This window comes from Leguminivora glycinivorella, chromosome Z, assembly GCF_023078275.1.
Source record: "Leguminivora glycinivorella isolate SPB_JAAS2020 chromosome Z, LegGlyc_1.1, whole genome shotgun sequence".
Lineage (NCBI taxonomy): Eukaryota > Metazoa > Arthropoda > Insecta > Lepidoptera > Tortricidae > Leguminivora > Leguminivora glycinivorella.
In genome coordinates this window covers 51,521,561-51,539,716 of record NC_062998.1, presented here as the reverse complement: position 1 = coordinate 51,539,716, position 18,156 = coordinate 51,521,561, and positions in this window count along the sequence as shown.

Sequence of the window (18,156 nt, the reverse complement as noted above, 5' to 3'; positions counted from 1 at the left end):
TTTGCCATTTTTAGGGTTCCGTAGTCAACTAGGAACCCTTATAGTTTCGCCATGTCTGTCTGTCTGTCCGTCCGTCCGTCCGTCCGTCCGTCCGTCCGCGGATAATCTCAGTAACCGTTAGCACTAGAAAGCTGAAATTTGGTACCAATATGTATATCAATCACGCCAACAAAGTGCAAAAATGAAAAATGGAAAAAAAATGTTTTATTAGGGTACCCCCCCCCCTACATGTAAAGTGGGGGCTGATATTTTTTATTCCAACCCCAACGTGTGATATATTGTTGGATAGGTATTTAAAAATGAATAAGGGTACACTAAGATCGTTTTTTGATAATATTAATATTTTCGGAAATAATCGCTCCTAAAGGAAAAAAAAAGTGCGTCCCCCCCCCCTCTAACTTTTGAACCATATGTTTAAAAAATATGAAAAAATCACAAAAGTAGAACTTTATAAAGACTTTCTAGGAAAATTATTCTGATTTTGATAGGTTCAGTAGTTTTTGAGAAAAATACGGAAAACTACGGAACCCTACACTGAGCGTGGCCCGACACGCTCTTGGCCGATTTTTTATAAGAACAGCATGCGCTTAGACTTATACTGACCGGGATATAGACCGTGATTACCTTTTTGATTTTTGTCGAGCTCCCGATATTTTCCGTGATCATGATGCATGCAACTGCGTCGAAATATCGGGAGCTCGACAAAAATCAAAAAGGTAATCACGGTCTATATCCCGGTCAATATAAGTCTAATGAAAATAACCGTGAATCATTCAAAACTCTTAGCATGCGCTTACGTCTAGAACAGTGACATTTGGTACAGTGGAACTGCTGATGATGGTCAGAACCGAACTCCTCAAATCTGAACGGCACGCTTATAGTGACTTTGGTATTTTTATAAGAACAGCATGCACTTACGTCCAGAACAGTAACATTTGGTGCAGTGGAACTGCTGATGATAGTCAGAACCGAACTCCTCAAATTTGGACGGCACACTCATAGTGACTTTGGTATTTTTGGAAGAAAAGCTTGCATTTAAGTCCAAAACAGTGACATTTATTTAGTTATGTTTGTTAAGAGGGCTTTCGTGTTAAAAATAGTGAAATCGCAACCGAGCGCGCGATCATACCGTGTGTGGTATCAAATTAAAGGGCTTTGCGAGTAGTTTATAAATATATATCACATTATAGGACTTTTTCTACTTGGTCTAACAAAATATGAGAAAATGTCCAAAAGTGGTAATAATTGTACCGGCGAAGGCTCGTTTTCAAAAAATTGGCAAAAATCAATAATAGCAATTTATAATCACTAAGGCATAACAGCAATTTAAGTAAACTTTGCAGATTAATTTAGTACAAAACTTACTTCTATGTGATGTAGATTTTCAAAGAAATTGTCACTTAATTTTAGGTAATTTCTGAAAAAAATTGAATTCGCCTTAGGCTAGTTTACTCTTTTTCGAAAACTTAAAATAAAAATCTAGTCTGAAATGATTGTGGTACAGGATATACGAATTATAAATTTACCTGTTTTAATATTCAAAATTGTCCAAATTTTACAAATAAGATCGACTGATTCAGCTCTATACGTGCGTTTTTCTAAACGTACATTAGAGAAAAATTCATAATTAATTTAGTGAGTTAGTTTTCAAAAATCCAGTCTTATAAAAATCGAGATAATAAGATGCTCTAACTGAAACTTGAATTAAATAAATCTATTGGATAACGGAAAGTGTAGTATTTCACCGACTAAAACTATCAATTTTACATTCTTTTGACGTTTTTTTTGAAAGCAGCCTTAAGCATATTGAGTTTTCAAGTCAAAGTTTGTCAAGCTTCGATTTCTTATAATGTAATCGGATTCATGAGGAATTGAGGAAACTCCTCAAACCTTAACGTTATACGTATATTCATTTGTGTTGCCATCTAATAATTAAAGCATTAAAAGCAGTTTTAAAAATACTTACACATTTCTACATAATCCAACATTCGCAAGTAGCTTTCACCAGAACCCGAAAGGCGACGGTTTTTTTTTCTTAAAAATTATGTTGAGCCGTTTTATTATGAGTCCTGTGGCACATTGTTGTTTATATAAGGTCCTAATTTATTAGATGCAGATATTTTTACAGCTATAGTACTCGGTCTCTGGAGTATATTAAACCGTGAAACATTATAGCTTTTACGATGTTTTTTTGGAGAAAACGGAAAAACAAATTTTCTACGTAAAAACATCCTGTTTATGTGATTATTAAATGAAAACTCATTGAACAGATTCTAGTACCGCTTTTACGTACCACATAACTGTAACTGGCCACTTCAATGACATGTGCAGTTTTCCCGCCGAACCTTTACGACATTTACAACAAACAATTGTTGACATGACAGACAGTGTTATTGTGACATGTGATAATGCACATGATGATTTTTTTTAGACGAAATTATAATTAATTTTTTTGTTAGGAAAATGAAATCAAAGAAGTTACATGAAAAGATTTCTTAATTTATATTTAAAGTTAATTATTTTAATGAAAAGTATCATGTGTTAAAATATCTGCAACTAATAAATTAGGACCTTATATAACCTCGTAAGGACGTCTTGTTAAACCAAATGTTAAAACTCCAGTTTTAAGTAGGTAACATGAATAACAAATTATTTAGTTTCACTAATCAAATTGATTGCTCTATAAATTGATATAATCTGTCAAACAAGTCTGTCAGTAAATAAGAACATAGAAAACTGTAGGTATCCTTTTCTATAGCACCCTAATGAAAAGGACGCGTGGTGACCTGGTGACGTCTTAGAAAAGTTACTTCGTTGGGTTAGTATCGACACAGATCGACTAGAGAGGTAGTTTATCGATACAATATGTTCGAGAACAGCATATTAATGCAAGTTAAAATAAATCATGTAAATAAAATTGTTATTTGTTATACACACTGTTTTTATTGAACTCCGTCAACTTGAAGGGAAGATCAAATGAATTTAATGTCTCTAAGAAACTTAACTCTTACGGTTATCGAGTTATTAAAAAAATAAAGATAATTACTGAACATGTGTGTGACTGCCTTTACCAAAGATAATTACTGAACACGTGTGTGACCAATTCCTAATGTTTTTTGTTTTGACATGTGCAGTCAATCACTTGACACTAACTTGAATGTTATTCGTAAGGGTCTCTCACACTAATAAATTCATTTAGGTACATAGAGGTATACATTACATCAGGGTGGCAAACGGCCTCCGCGCGGTTAGTATGTGTGCTCGCCGCTTACGTACTCGCTCTATCCGCGACACATGCAAGCGGATGTGAATGAACAAGATTTAGTCGCGGCCCTGCGCCCCGCGCCCCTACCATACTAGTACCTATTCTACGCATCACATTTGCACTGACCTTGAGAGGCCCGAGCCCCCAATCAAAGAATGCGTTGGTTTATTAAAATTTAAAGCACTCGAAAGCAGGCGCGTAGTTAATTAGAAATGTGGGAAAAAAACCGTCGTCGGTGTCGTTTTTCATTTCGTGTATGATATCTATTTCAATGTATAAATATGGAAATGTATATTATTAAGTAAACAAATACATGTACTTAATATAAAAAATAAAAGGTAATGTAACGGTTACCGCGATAGTTACTCATGAAATAAAATTATGGAAACGGATTAATTAACGTTTCCATAGTTTTATTTCATTGTCTAGAGAAATTTTTACTCATGAAATTGAGAAAAACACCGAAATTAGTTATTTACTGAAACTTGACGTTCACATGTTCATTGTAATATGCCTACTTGAAAAATAAATATTTCATTTTCATTTCATTTCAACACATAATTACTATTATCTGTTATGGCCTTATGGCTGCCGGCCAGATGAGCCATTTTTTTTTAAAGTTGTTCACCCCTGTTTTCTTGTAACATGGGTGTTTTTTACGCGATTCATACTCAGAATCTCAAGGTCTTTCGATCCTGCCTGATAGGAAGTAAAAAAATGTCTTAACCCATTCATGGCCAAGGACTGTCGAGCGTACACATCACGCCGGGCCACCATACAAACCGTTTTTAGCTAAAACGCGTGACTCAGCTCATGGGTCTCTGGCCTGGCGCGAACGCAAAATAAATTGCCGCTTATGAATTCGGCCAGTTGAACAAATCTTATGCAACATTTTTACTGACCAACTGTTTTCTGTTCATATTAAAAATAAATGTATTTACTAATTTGTTGCTATTTGTAAGAATGAACATTTTATAGTCTGACCAGAAATATATGATTGTCAAGAGGATGCTGGTATTCTCATATAATTAATTAATTATACGGTTCAGAAAAGTATTTATAATGAAATTCCGCAACTTAGCGCGTGATTATGTATATTTCTAGTCATCCATAGCCAAGGTCACAAAAATCACAAAATACGAAATCACTGGAAGAGCACTGGGAGGGGTATAAAGTCGCCAACGAATAAATGGTGACTAAATAGAATTTCCCATATTACTCTTAAATACATCCTAATAGAGGGGATGGGAAAAATAATTTCTTGAGTTTTTGTCAAAAATACCACGTGAAAGATGAGACGATCGCTTAATCCGCCGCCGCTCAGGTGCATTCATTGTTTATTGGCCAAGTGTCACCGATAATCTTACATGTGGCCTGTCATGATCTTTGTTTTGGTAAACGTCATTATAATAGAAACAATAGAGCGCTTAAAAACTGTTATAAACACCACGCAAATGTTTAGAAAAAAAACTTGTCTTGTAAATATTTGTCACACACTTTTATGATAATAGTTTGTGACTGTTTAAGCCGCTCCGGTTTTGTAATGAAACAAAAAATATAGCATGGTAATAAGTTTGGTTCTTAGAAATGTTGCTTGCTGCCATCCAAACAGTAATCCGTTGTAAAATGGTACAATTTGCAACGAATTTCGTCATGAAATAAGCTTTAAAACAATGCAATAAAGTTTATTTTTGCGTGCTATGAAAATATGTGTAGTTTTTACAAGTAGCGCCAGGCCACGGTGACCCATACCTTGAGTCGTGTCTATAACTTCAGGCATGTATATATTATTTATATTTTTGAAATGTGGATTCATCCATTTGCTTGGAACACGTATGGATCTCGAATTTCAGAATATTTACTGTATTACACTTGTAAACCAAACTTTAATATTCTCGACCCCATTTCACTAAAAAAAAATCATGTTTAAATTTTTTTTTCATTATACCTTATGAAAATGGTTGTTAGCTCAAATTATACTTACATTATTACGTTATATTACGTTTTGTTTATGTTTAAATCAGAATTTATTCAGGACTCACATGCGAGTCATCGGCCCTGCGGAACTGTTTCACCATGACTCATAAGCTGAGTTGTTGGCCCTGAATGGGTTAAGATATCCATACATTTTTCAAAACTTCCATTCCGTTACTGCCATACAAAATGTATGAAAAAAAAAACCGGCCAAGAGCGTGTCGGGCCACGCTCAGTGTAGGGTTCCGTAGTTTTCCGTATTTTTCTCAAAAACTACTGAACCTATCAAGTTCAAAACGATTTTCCTAGAAAGTCTTTATAAAGTTCTACTTTTGTAATTTTTTTCATAATTTTTAAACATATGGTTCAAAAGTTAGAGGGGGGACGCACTTTTTTTCCTTTAGGAGCGATTATTTCCGAAAATATTAACATTATCAGAAAACGATCTTAGTAAACCCTTATTCATTTTTAAATATCTATCCAACAATATATCACACGTTGAGGTTGGAATGAAAAAAAATATCAGCCCATACTTTACATGTAGGGGGGTACCCTAATAAAACATTTTTTTCCATTTTTTATTTTTGCACTTTGTTGGCGTGATTGATATACATATTAGTACCAAATTTCAGTTTTCTAGTGTTTACGGTTACTTGAGATTATCCGCGGACGGACGGACGGACGGACGGACGGACGTACGGACGGGCAGACAGACATGACGAAACTATAAGGGTTCCTAGTCGACTACGGAACCCTAAAAATGGTAACGGAATGGGAAAAAACTAGGGAGACTTTTTTCCTATTAGGTTAGGAGTGAAAGAGCTCACGATTCTGAGTGGAAACCACATAAAAATTTCCAAATTCAAAAAAAGTCGGGTGGACGTACAACTTTGACAAAAATAAAAATGTCCCAGATAACAGTTCTATTCTAACCAACATTCTACAATTAAAATGATTTATTAATAATGAAGAACTAACACGATAAGGTAGGCAAGCACGAATTCAAATTTGTGATTTTTGTGTTTATTGCCATCGCGCAGTCGGGGGCGGTGCCGCTCGGTCGCATCAGAAGTCCGAAGTTAGAGAAAATAATATATAGAGAGCGCTCGATCGCGAGTAGCTACTTGCGCCGGCGGCGGCGGACGCGGTTGTGTGCGTGCGCCACGCGCACGCACACAGGGCCTCTCTGTGGGTTCCACCCCCGTCAGCGCGACGGCGATAAAGACCTAAAAATCTCAAATTTGAATTCGTGCTTCGGTATCGTATCCTCTTAAGGGTTAATTCGCCTTCTGAATTTGTTATGAAAGTGCGTGCATTAGTGACGAATCGCTTAGTGGACGTCAGGCTTCACATATTGCTTTTCGTTTTACCAACAACGCCATTCATTCATAAGTTTCATTAACGATACCATGTGGTTACGGAGTGCACACGAGTTGAATACGGCTACGTAACCAGTCTAAAATGTGCCGTCCAGACGTCATGGTTCCGGAGAGCGCCCTTACACTGGTTTTTTGAGCGTATGACTAGCCCGCACTCAAGTGGCTATTCTAATTATATCACGTACGTTATGCACAGTCACTCCATCTAGTGACGAGAGGTAATAATACTTAGACGACTCAATAACGTTCAATGCGAGTTTGCTGATGTTGTATTCAGTCGTGTAATAAATTTTAGATTCGAATTTTGAAAAATATTGCATTGAATTCGTGTTTTTGTGGATTTGTGTATTAAATTAATGATATTCTTAATGCATGAGACTAAAATAATACCTTTGAGACCTTTAAATTTATTGAATAAATAGGTCATAATGGCTAATCGTGGCACGTAGCGCCATCTATGATTTTGGTTTGACATTAATTATACGATGTTCCGGATGAGACCCCATGGCTTTGGGCAGCTGTGAATTTCACGAAAGTTATTCTAGAAAACTATTAAAAACGAAGTGCATGGTCGTAGAAAAAGTATTGTATGTACAACGGTGTTTAACTTAGTCAAAAAATACTCGTGGCGTCTTTATTCACAATTTTCCGCTTCGCCTCGAATTGTTACTGACGCCACTTTTTTGACCTCCTTTAAGCGCCGGTTGCATAAAATACTATTAAATTTTAATCTTGTTCTACACAGTGTTTATTTTTGTTTTCCGTTTGACATGTCGTTGGGCTCATTATCAGGAACCACCTGGTATGCTATATTAATAAGATTAGGGTAATTCCGAATGACAGAAATGCTTTGGAAATTCCGAAAGGGGAATCTTGTAATTAGACGACTTTCGGAATTACCCTGATCTTATAACTTTTTGTTAAATTTGAGAAAAAAAAATGTTTTCGTTTTCATACATATTTTAAGTCGGAGAAAACCTTCAGAATAATATAATAGTTAGTGTCAGGTCAAAATAAATAACATTAAAAAGTGGTAAAAGTTGCGATTCTCTTGTTTAGTCTTTAAATTTTTTTTAATCAGTCATTAACAATTACAATAGTAAAGATACCAGTTTCTTAAAGAACCTTTCTTTGGAGTTAACGGAAATCAATAAAAAACATGTTGTATGTTTGTTTGTTACGAATTACAAATTGATTCATCAATGATATTAGACTATTGTTAGTGCTAGTAGCGTCCCCTGGCTAGAGTTCTGCGGAACCCTGTAAGTCCTATAACCATCTTAGGGGTGAATCTACGTAAAAGTAACGTGAGTCACGACTTCATTGATTGTTTATTTGAACTACAGCTGCAAATGAAAGGATCTATGCATATATCGGGAAAGTAACACTTATTTAGAGATAGATTATCACTTGAACTTGTATCGTGAATAAGTTGAACATGCCGTAAAATCGTGACTCATGTTACTCTTACCGCGGATTGACCCTTACGGCCCAGCCACGACATTGGTCTAAGCGCGACAGCGGTGAGCGGCAGCCATACGTGCGAATGAAAAGTCCTATCGCTGTGTCTCGCTCCAATGTATGGCCGCCGCTCACCGCTGTCGCGCTTAGACCAATGTCGTGACTGAGCCGTTAGGTAGGACTGAGTGGACGCTCATATTGGGCGTGCAGCGGGGCGGGGCGTGCGGCGCGCATGTCAAACAATTGAAGCTCATACAAGTGTCCTGAGTCGACGCTGCATAGGGTGGACGCACGCTCGCCCGCCCCGCTTTAAGCTCCGCTCCGAGCGTCCACTCAGGCCTTAGTCTTAATATTGATGTAGCGCCCACGTTTTGGAGTGCGTTTGACATGTCGATTAATATGCATTGTACATGCACATGCAATGTCCGAGTGACGTTGCCGTGTACAAACCATACCTGAGACAACTTGGTGAACTTATAGTGATGTAACTATTATCGATAATTAAATATATCGATATTATTGTCAGTGTCTATATTGTCTATACACCGTTTTTTTGTTTTCCGTTAAATTCGACGTCGTTATACTCATTAACAGGAACCATCTTATCGTTAATTTGAACCGAAGATTCTTTAAGTCAATTACAATTAATTTCACAAAGAAACTAGTATTTTAATTCTTACTGTTATCGAGCTATTAAAAAAATAAATTTACTGTGTCAATAAATGTACCACAACCTTTATTACTTCCTAATCCTATTTATTTTGACACTAACTGTTATGTTACACTTATTTAGTCATTTATTATGTATTTATTTTACCTAAACTTTATTGCACATAAAAAAGTACCATTAGCGGACTTAATGCCTTCAGGCATTCTCTGCCCATATTCAATTCTTCGTCTTCTTATGTCTGAAAACGAAAAAAAAAGTCGAACTTAACAAAATTGATGTATTGAGTGATTCCCGTCAATGAGCCTAACGACGTGTTGAATTTAACGGAAAACAAAAAAAAGCACAGTTTATTTTGGATATCGACATCTATTTTATCGACACCCCATCCCTAGCACTTGCATCAAATCCCAACTATGTACATAACCCGTAACGACCAATGGATTAACACATGCTGTCCTGGCCTAAGCTGAACATGATCCGGGAGACGTCAGGACCAATCAGTTTAGCTGATTAGTGATTACTGCCCACGTGTGTGCGGCTGTATAACATGTCGATTATAACCAGTGCTCGGACAAGTCATTGCAAAACAATCGCAAGACTGCAATAGAACAAGATTAATAGAGTCGCATTATGTACAATATTATTTCTTTATATTTTTGAAATAATTTATTAATTTGAAATAATATTAATAATTTGAAATAACCATAATTAAGCAAATAATTGTATTAATTTAAATTGTCACCACAAAACTAGGTACTTCTTTCAAGCATGCCACTTTGACAAATCCATGACAGATATAAAAAGGTGAAATGTTAAATTATAAAATAAAACTATGGAAACGGATTATATGGCGTATAATGAATTTACTATTCATCCCGACGTTTCGAACACTTGACAGCATTCGTGGTTAACGAGGAGTAACTATCGCGGTAACCGAAGACAATATTATGTTAAATTATAAATTACGATAATATCAGCTTTAGATAATAATAATGTTAAGTCGCGACTCCATAATAGTCTTGTCCCGTGTCCATATCTGTTTCTGCGATGACTTGTCCGGGCATTGATTAGAGGTATAACGGATTTACATATATCAAATAGGATTATGGACGTCTAAGATAAATCACTAGTTTCTTATATAAATTTATTGAATTCGACCTGTAGCACCTTTCCTTAAAGTTAATAGAAATCAATAAAAACAGGGTGTATTATCGTATGTGAAAAGTAATTGGTTGTCTATTGTTTGCCCGACAGTCATTTAACATAATATTCATTTGCCCGAATCTAACTTGCCTGAATTTCATTTGCCCGAATGTTTTGTTTACCATTAAAATCATATGACATACTCGTTGTTTATCCGAATATTACCTTCCATAATCATACAATGCCATACTATTTGTTAGCCATATTATTAAGTGCAATAATATGGTTTCATAGAATATTCAAACGCCATAAGCAATTATTGCCATATTAATTGTTGCCCATATTATTACCTAACCTAACCTACTTTCTGATAGCAGTTTCATTTTCCAGGGGTCACAGTTCTAACCTAACCTAACCTACTTTTCCAGCAGTTTCATTCTCCAGGGGTCACAGTTCTAACCTAACCTAACTTACTTTCTGATAGCAGTTTCATTTTTCAGGGGTCGCAGTTCTAACCTAACCTAACCTACTGTCTGATAGTATTTTCATTTTCCGGGGGGTCACAGTTCTAACCTAACCTAACCTACTTTTCAAGCAGTTTCCTTTTCCAGGTTCACAGTTCTAACTTAACCTAACCTACTTTCTGATAGCAGTTTCATTTTCCAGGGGGTCACACTTCTAACCTAACCTAACCTACTTTCTGATAGCAGTTTCATTCTCTAGTCTTTCTAGTACCTATTATAGTAGTTTTCGATTCTGCCAAAGCACATTATGGAAATTGACTTTTCTGGACGCTAATTTGTATGACAAATGATGGTATAGAATGTGGTAATTACGGATTTCGACGATTCTGACAAATGACATTATGGAAACTGACTTTATGGGAAACAAAGTTTCTGGCACTAGATTAATATAGTAAACAATGATTATGGCATAAGATGTTATGAGAAACAATATTATGATTGTTGAATAGGATGGCAAATAAAATTATGGCAAATGAAATTCTGGCAAATGGGGGTATCCCCTATTTTATCGATACCCCATCCCTAGAACGTGCCTCAAATCCCAGCTATGTACATAACCCGCAACGACCAATGGATTAACACATGCTGTCCTGGCCTAAGCTGTACATGATCAGACGTCAGGACCAATCAGTTTAGCTGATTACTGGCCACGTGTGTGCGCATATACAGCGTGTGGATTCCATACCGGCGAATAATGTATCCAGTTATAGTATCTCATCATACGAATCGTATAGGATAATCATTTTGTTAAAAGTGTTATTAATTAAGAATCTTAGATCAAATCAAATTATTTACATTTGAAAATATTTTAATTTGTATTTTTTAAGTAGTAATACACTACTATTACACTATAAACATTAAATAAATGTCATATACAAAGAGAAAGTGTAAAGTGGTTTTCAGGCATCCGTCCGGAGTACGCTGGTTCGATTCCAGCTCGGAATACTTGGAGGCCTTGGTCACTTTTTCTTTGTATATGACATTTATTTAATGTTTATTAATTAAAAGTAGGTAATTATTTTTTTTTTATTTTTTTTTGGTGACGGGTTAAGAATTTCACCACCCCCTTTCTTCCCGTGGGTGTCGTAGAAGGCGACTGTGGGATTGGGTTAAATTGTGGCGTAGGCGAGAGGCTGGCAACCTGTCACTGCAATGTCACAGTTTCGTTTTCTTTCAACCTCTTATTTGCCAAGAGTGGCACTGAAGCTTTAGTAGTTTCATGTGCTCTGCCTACCCCTTTATGGGATACAGGCATGATTGTATGTCTGTATGTATGTAATTATTTTTTTTAATTTGGCCAAGCACAAATGGACGCCGTCCAACTTAATTTGACATGACATAAACGTCATGTCGTCATGACGTTTAGGTCGGTATTCTAATGTATGTTTGTTTTCTATTGTATCATAGCGTAGCTTACTCTTAAAGTAAAATTCATAATCCTACGGACTAAATTGACAAATGACTGACAGGTAAAATGATACCAGGAACAGCAAAATTAAAATAGTGAAGGGTATATGTCGATAACAATATATCGACAAGTTGTAAAGTACATACAACAGACAAGTTTAAATCAAGAATAAGTATATGAGTTTCAAATAAGAGGTACATTTTGGTTTGTTCTATGTATCTTCGAGGTAGTGGATGGATACCATGCATTTTTACCCACTAGTTTTAAAACATAAAAAGGTTTCCGAGCCTGTAGGTAATAGTATTTTATGCAACAGGCGTTTAAAGGAGGTCAAAAAAGACGAGTGGCGTGGGTAACAATTTGAGGCGAAGCCGAAAATTGTTATTAAGATGCCACGAGTATTTTTTGATTCAGTTAAACACCGTTGCATACAATACTTTTTCTACGACCATATACTTAGTTTTTAAAAGTTTTTTTGAATAAATTTCGTGAAATTCACACTGTTTCCTGTATTGTGACGCAAAGGTTTGCACTGTCAACTCAGCTACCCAAAGTGCGCAGTATCGTTATAACAATGCGTTGCCATGGTTACAGAGCCAAACAATGCGTTTTCAGTTTTTTCGATACTGCGCGCCTGCGCGGAAAGCCGGGCGGACGCTGGCTTTGGGGAATAGACTGTTATGAAGGGTTTTAAAGACCTATGCACGACTCTGTAAAAGACGAATAACAGTTCGGGAGTAGAAAAAAAATAAAATACCATGTCCGACGATAATAAATTATCTGTCACGCTATGGCAAGTATATCATAAATATTAAAAGGATAAGGGATAAGTTCGCCTTTGTACTTATAATAAGCTCTTTTTCCTGTGTGTTGTATTATTTTCTGGTACAATAAAGTGTTTTACTACTACTACTACTACTAATATCTATATAATTTTCGAATAATATTATTGCTGCTTCGAAATAAAAAAAAATATCTCTAATTAGCGGTCTACAGACCTTTTGATCAGTCGAAATCACAGAAAAAGTTGGTATATTAATTAGCCGATCAAATTGCCAATTTCATTGTCCCGTCTGGGTGCACCTTAAATCTACGATGTAATAATAATTTTAATATCGATAAGAACGACACTGGCCAAACTGTGGCAACATTCGTTCACACTTACTTGTCAATTTGGTCCGTAGGATTATGGATTTTACTTTAGTTGCATGATAGAAATAAATACTTAAGTAATTGTACCTTAAAATTATTTGCGACGATAAATTTTTTTTTTTTTTAATTGATATGGACATAATACATTGCGTGCTGAATTATTATATATGAAAAAAAATAACTCATCTAAGTATTAAAAAAAACCATGTAGTTAGGCGCCTTAGGTTCGATACTAATCGTTATTAAGATGTTCGCCCGAATGGATTACACAAGCTGTATAACATGTCGAAGATACATACATACATGTAATCACGCCTGTATCCCATAAAGGGTACGCAGAACACATGAACTATTAAGTTTCCGTACAACTCTTGGCAAAAAGGGGTTGAAAGAAATTTAAATTGTGACATTGCAGTGTCAGGTTGCCAGCCTCTCGCCTACGCCACGCATATCCCACAATCGACTTTTACGACACCCAAGGGAAGAAAGGGGGTGGTGAAATTCTTAACCCGTCACCACACGGGGGAGACACTTGTTTCTCAGATAAATTAATTGCATTAGAGCTAAAGCACATTCCCTTAAAGTTAACGGAAATCAATTAAAATAGGGTATGTTAAAGTATGTGAAAAGTATGTAGTGTGTAATATATAATAATAGGGAACTTGACTGTAGTTAAAATAAATATTTTATACCATGCACGAAATAAAGCATCAGATAAATATAAGAAAAACATGGACAGAAGTTATTTTTTAATCCAATCTCTATTTAATAAGTCAAGTAGAAATATATAAAGTAACTGAGTTGACCGTGACGTCACTCAATTCGTTTTCATATAAATTCCATATTAGCAAGTCGTTCAAATTCGTTTTGACAGTTCTTAAAAAGAAGCTGATTCCGCTAGGATGCAAGTAGGATGTATCGTACAGTATGGCGACTCTCGCTCCCCGCTGAAAGTGTCACCCACCTCCTCTCGGTTACCTCACAGTTACCGCCTGTCAAAAACGCGAACAGTCGACCTGTCATATTTCACTCATACAAGCATAGTACGCGTTCACATACACGAGCTTAGACTGTGTGCTAGGAACGCGCCTCTTTCATATATTTGATCGCCAGTGTCCGAGGTGTGCCTATACCTTAACACCAACCAACTATAGTAGACAGTAGACATCCTTACCCCTATAATGGATAAGGCATGAGTAATGGGATGTATTAAAACAGTACAAGTGCGAAAAAGAGGAAGTTCGAAACGAGTTGCGATAAATTCTCTACCTTCGGTCGTACGAATTCTCTTTTCGCACGTGTATCGTACGATGTGTTTCAGTACAGATCGCCCTCCGAACTCCTATCAGGTTTTAACCAACCTTTTGGTACAAAAATTCGGTAAGTAAAAATACTAAAAATACAATATCCAAAACTTCAAATATTATGAAAACCACGAACATGAGCCGAAAAGTGCCTTCAATTTTATTTTACACAACGTTTTGCTCGTTTTAAAACCAATGGCTGTAAAAGTAATAACTGGAGCAAAAACCCATTTTTACTTTGTTAACAATTTTAAAATCATTGTAGTGTAAAATAAAATTATATGTTCATCGAAATCATAGAAGGGCGAACCAGATATTGAATTTTTTTACCTTACCCTCATACAGATGTACTGCGAAACGCTTGTCCTTCATATTTTCCCGGAAACGTTCGTATTTGTCATGCTACTTAGTTTAAGTGTCAGTACGTCTTGTACGGTGACTGATAGTGATATATCATGACTAGGCTTGGGACTTTTGGATGCTCGCTATGGTTCTGGCATCCGCAGAGTCGCCACTATGTTAAAAAAAAATTTTCGAAGTCAAAGTCAAAGCCTGGAAATAAAATATCTAACAACAATATCTCTATCCAATCTAACAACAAGCTATATTCACCACAGTTTTTTTGATGGGATACACTTTTAATATGGTTAGCAATAAATACTTTTTTTTCCGGCTTTGAAATGAACATCACATAAAGAGCAAAATATACTAGACTTTTCTTCATCATATTTTAATTCCTGATACGGCTCTAACCAGGATTTAATTTCGCAAGTCGTAAAATTATTCATTTTAAAATTTTGTTACAAATTGCGTAAACGATATTTCATCTGAACTGACAACTTATTACTCAAGTGTTTTTATTATTATTTGAAATAGATGTCAGTAGTCTGTCAAACAAAACATAAGTATCAAAGAGGATGCATAGTAAAGTAAATCGTAGGTACGTATATAGTATATATTATGCATATCGCGTCAACTGTGAACTTCGACACGTGTGTGTAATAGATTTGTGATAAAATTAATTGCATATTGTTATAGGTATACGTATAGATCATGACATCTAACATGTTTTATTTCCAGGCTTTGACTTTGACTTCGAAAAAATTTTTTTAACATAATGGCGACTCTGCGGATGCCAGAACCATAGCGAGCATCCAAAAGTCCCAAGCCTAATCATGACACGTTCGTACGTTTCCGTAAGAATACGAAGGAATATCTTTTCGCGCTACATCTGTATATGGTATATTTATGGTACACGATAAAATACAATAGCGCGACCACCATATCCCACCGTGACATACATTTGCTAAGCTTCCTGTCTCATTCCAATTTCAACCTCTCACCATTGGAATAGAGTGATATATCCCGTTGTTCATAATGCTCAGTCGAGTATGCAATAGGCTTGTGTAGTAATAGTACAAAAGACGATTCCCTTCGCTGTACTGTACTAGACCGAACTACTCCCAAATGATTCTGCTTTAAGTACATCTACCCCTTTATTCACAAAACGTTCACTAAAGTTATCAAGCCGATAAAGTTCGTTTGTCCCTTTCTATCACACCAATACGTCGGAAAGAGACAAACGAACTTTACCGGCTTGATAACTTTAGTGTCCGTTTATGAATAAGAGGGTTAGTATCATGTTCTCACACACCAGAATGAGAGCGAAGAGCCTAGGAGTGAGAATGACAGCTAAGCGATCAATGCAATACAATCCTTTATTGATTAAATAAAATTTTACACGCCAGGTACATTGGCATGCTTACTATTAGATTTACAAATTGAGGCCGTGTGATCCGGCCGACTAAAGAACTAGAACCGACTGACTGCATGGGACCGAGAGCGTGCGAAAACGGCCGATCAGCTCTCGACTAGTACAGAAACAGCAGATGTCACTCCGTTACTGTACGCCATATTCTCAGTATATCTCTCGTTCTCTAGGTGTACTACTGTACTGTACCAAAGTGTAATAATAGAGAGTACTATCGTACAGTATGGCCTCTCCCTGCTTTCTGCTGAAAGTGCCGCCCACCCGCTCTCAGTTACCTCACAATTACCGCCTGTCAAGAGCGAGATCAGTCGACCTGTCATAGTATATTTCTCATACAAGCATGGTACTCGTTCACCTACACGAGCTAAGACTGTGTGCGTAGGAACGCGCCTCTTTCATATATTTGATCGCCTTTGTCCGAGGTGTGATTGTATAGTATGAATTTTTTGAAACGAACGTTTCTAAACAAAGGTATTGTTCCTTTTGTGTTGAGCGGGAGCTTCTGTATTTGCACGCGCTAAGACAACAAGAAGCGACTGTATCCTCATAATTGTAAGGTTCAAATCTGTACAGCAGCAAATTTGAGATAGATTATTTTGGAAATGTGAAGCGATAGACCACACCGCTATAGGTGCGAAAATACAGCGCTTCTAATACTTTGATACTTGGTGGTGGTGCTGTAAGTAATGAAACACGTATATTATCACTGTTATTTTTTATTAATGATTTTGTTAACAATCACCAATTGTATATAGCAATATATAAATAGTAATTACATAAATATTAGGTACAAGTCTTGATATATAAAATAACATAAATAACTAAACAAACCGTAAACCGTATTTATAACAAAACATAACAATGGCGGTCAGATTGAAAAACCTTATCAGAGTTTATTGTCACTTTGCGATGACACCTTAAGGTGCCAGGTGCTTGTCAACCTTTTAATCTGGCAGTTTCGCTGTTTAAACGTGTTATTTTTATTATACAGACTGACATATTACCGATGATTATTATAACTATATGTACTATACTTACACCATCAAGTATCAAAGTATTAGAAGCGCTGTATTTTCGCACCTATAGCGGTGTGGTCTATCGCTTCGCATTTCCAAAATAATCTATCTCAAATTTGCTGCTGTACAGATTTGAACCTTACAATTATCAGGATACAGTTGCTTCTTGTTGTCTTAGCGCGTGCAAATACAGAAGCTCCCGCTCAACACAAAAGGAACAATACCTTTGTTTAGAAACGTTCGTTTCAAAAAATTCATACTATACTAAATGTACTATAAGAACGAACTAGTACACTTCGGAGATTGTACTAGTTGGGAGTTTTTTCAATGAACGAGCAGGCCCAACTCTAGTATGCAGTCAAGTAGGATATAGGATAATCCGTGTTAGGTCTCTGACGTTCGTGACGTCAGCACTAAGATAGTGCCATACACAGATTTAGTACTCACTTTTGGATTTTATGTTCAAAAATTGAATGAATCAGGTTTTAATATGACAAATGTTTGAACGAATGTTCACTTTGAGCTTATACAGTGTGTAAGATTTATACGGGGGATTAATTAAGCTAAAGAATGAGTAAGTGTCAGCATTCATTAAGATGTGTTTTAAGTTGGGTAGTCTTAATTATTACCCCATAATTATTTTCTATTTTTTTTCTCAACATGGTTGCTATAAGGTGGATTGAGGTCACCGCGCAAGTAACACCTTAAGAGTTGCATGCTTTCATATGCTTCGGTGACAGCTTACCATCAAGCGGGTCGTATGACTCGTATGCTTGTTTGCCACCATGCGTAAAACATGTAACTTGTATCAAAATAATATTTCACAATAATGAACAACGTGAACCCATTATAGATAACAATGAGGTCAACAACATGTATCATAATTACGAAAATAAACTATCAAGCCAATTCGAAACACTAGAATTAGAATGATATTTGAATCAATATACAGAGTGGGGCCTGTAACAAAGGCGAAGAATTGAACTGTAGGCTATTCTCCTTATACTGATCAACATTTGTTCAGTGACTTTTAAAAATTATGAAGTCTTTAAATTTTTAATTTTTCATACAAAATAAATATTAGCTTCA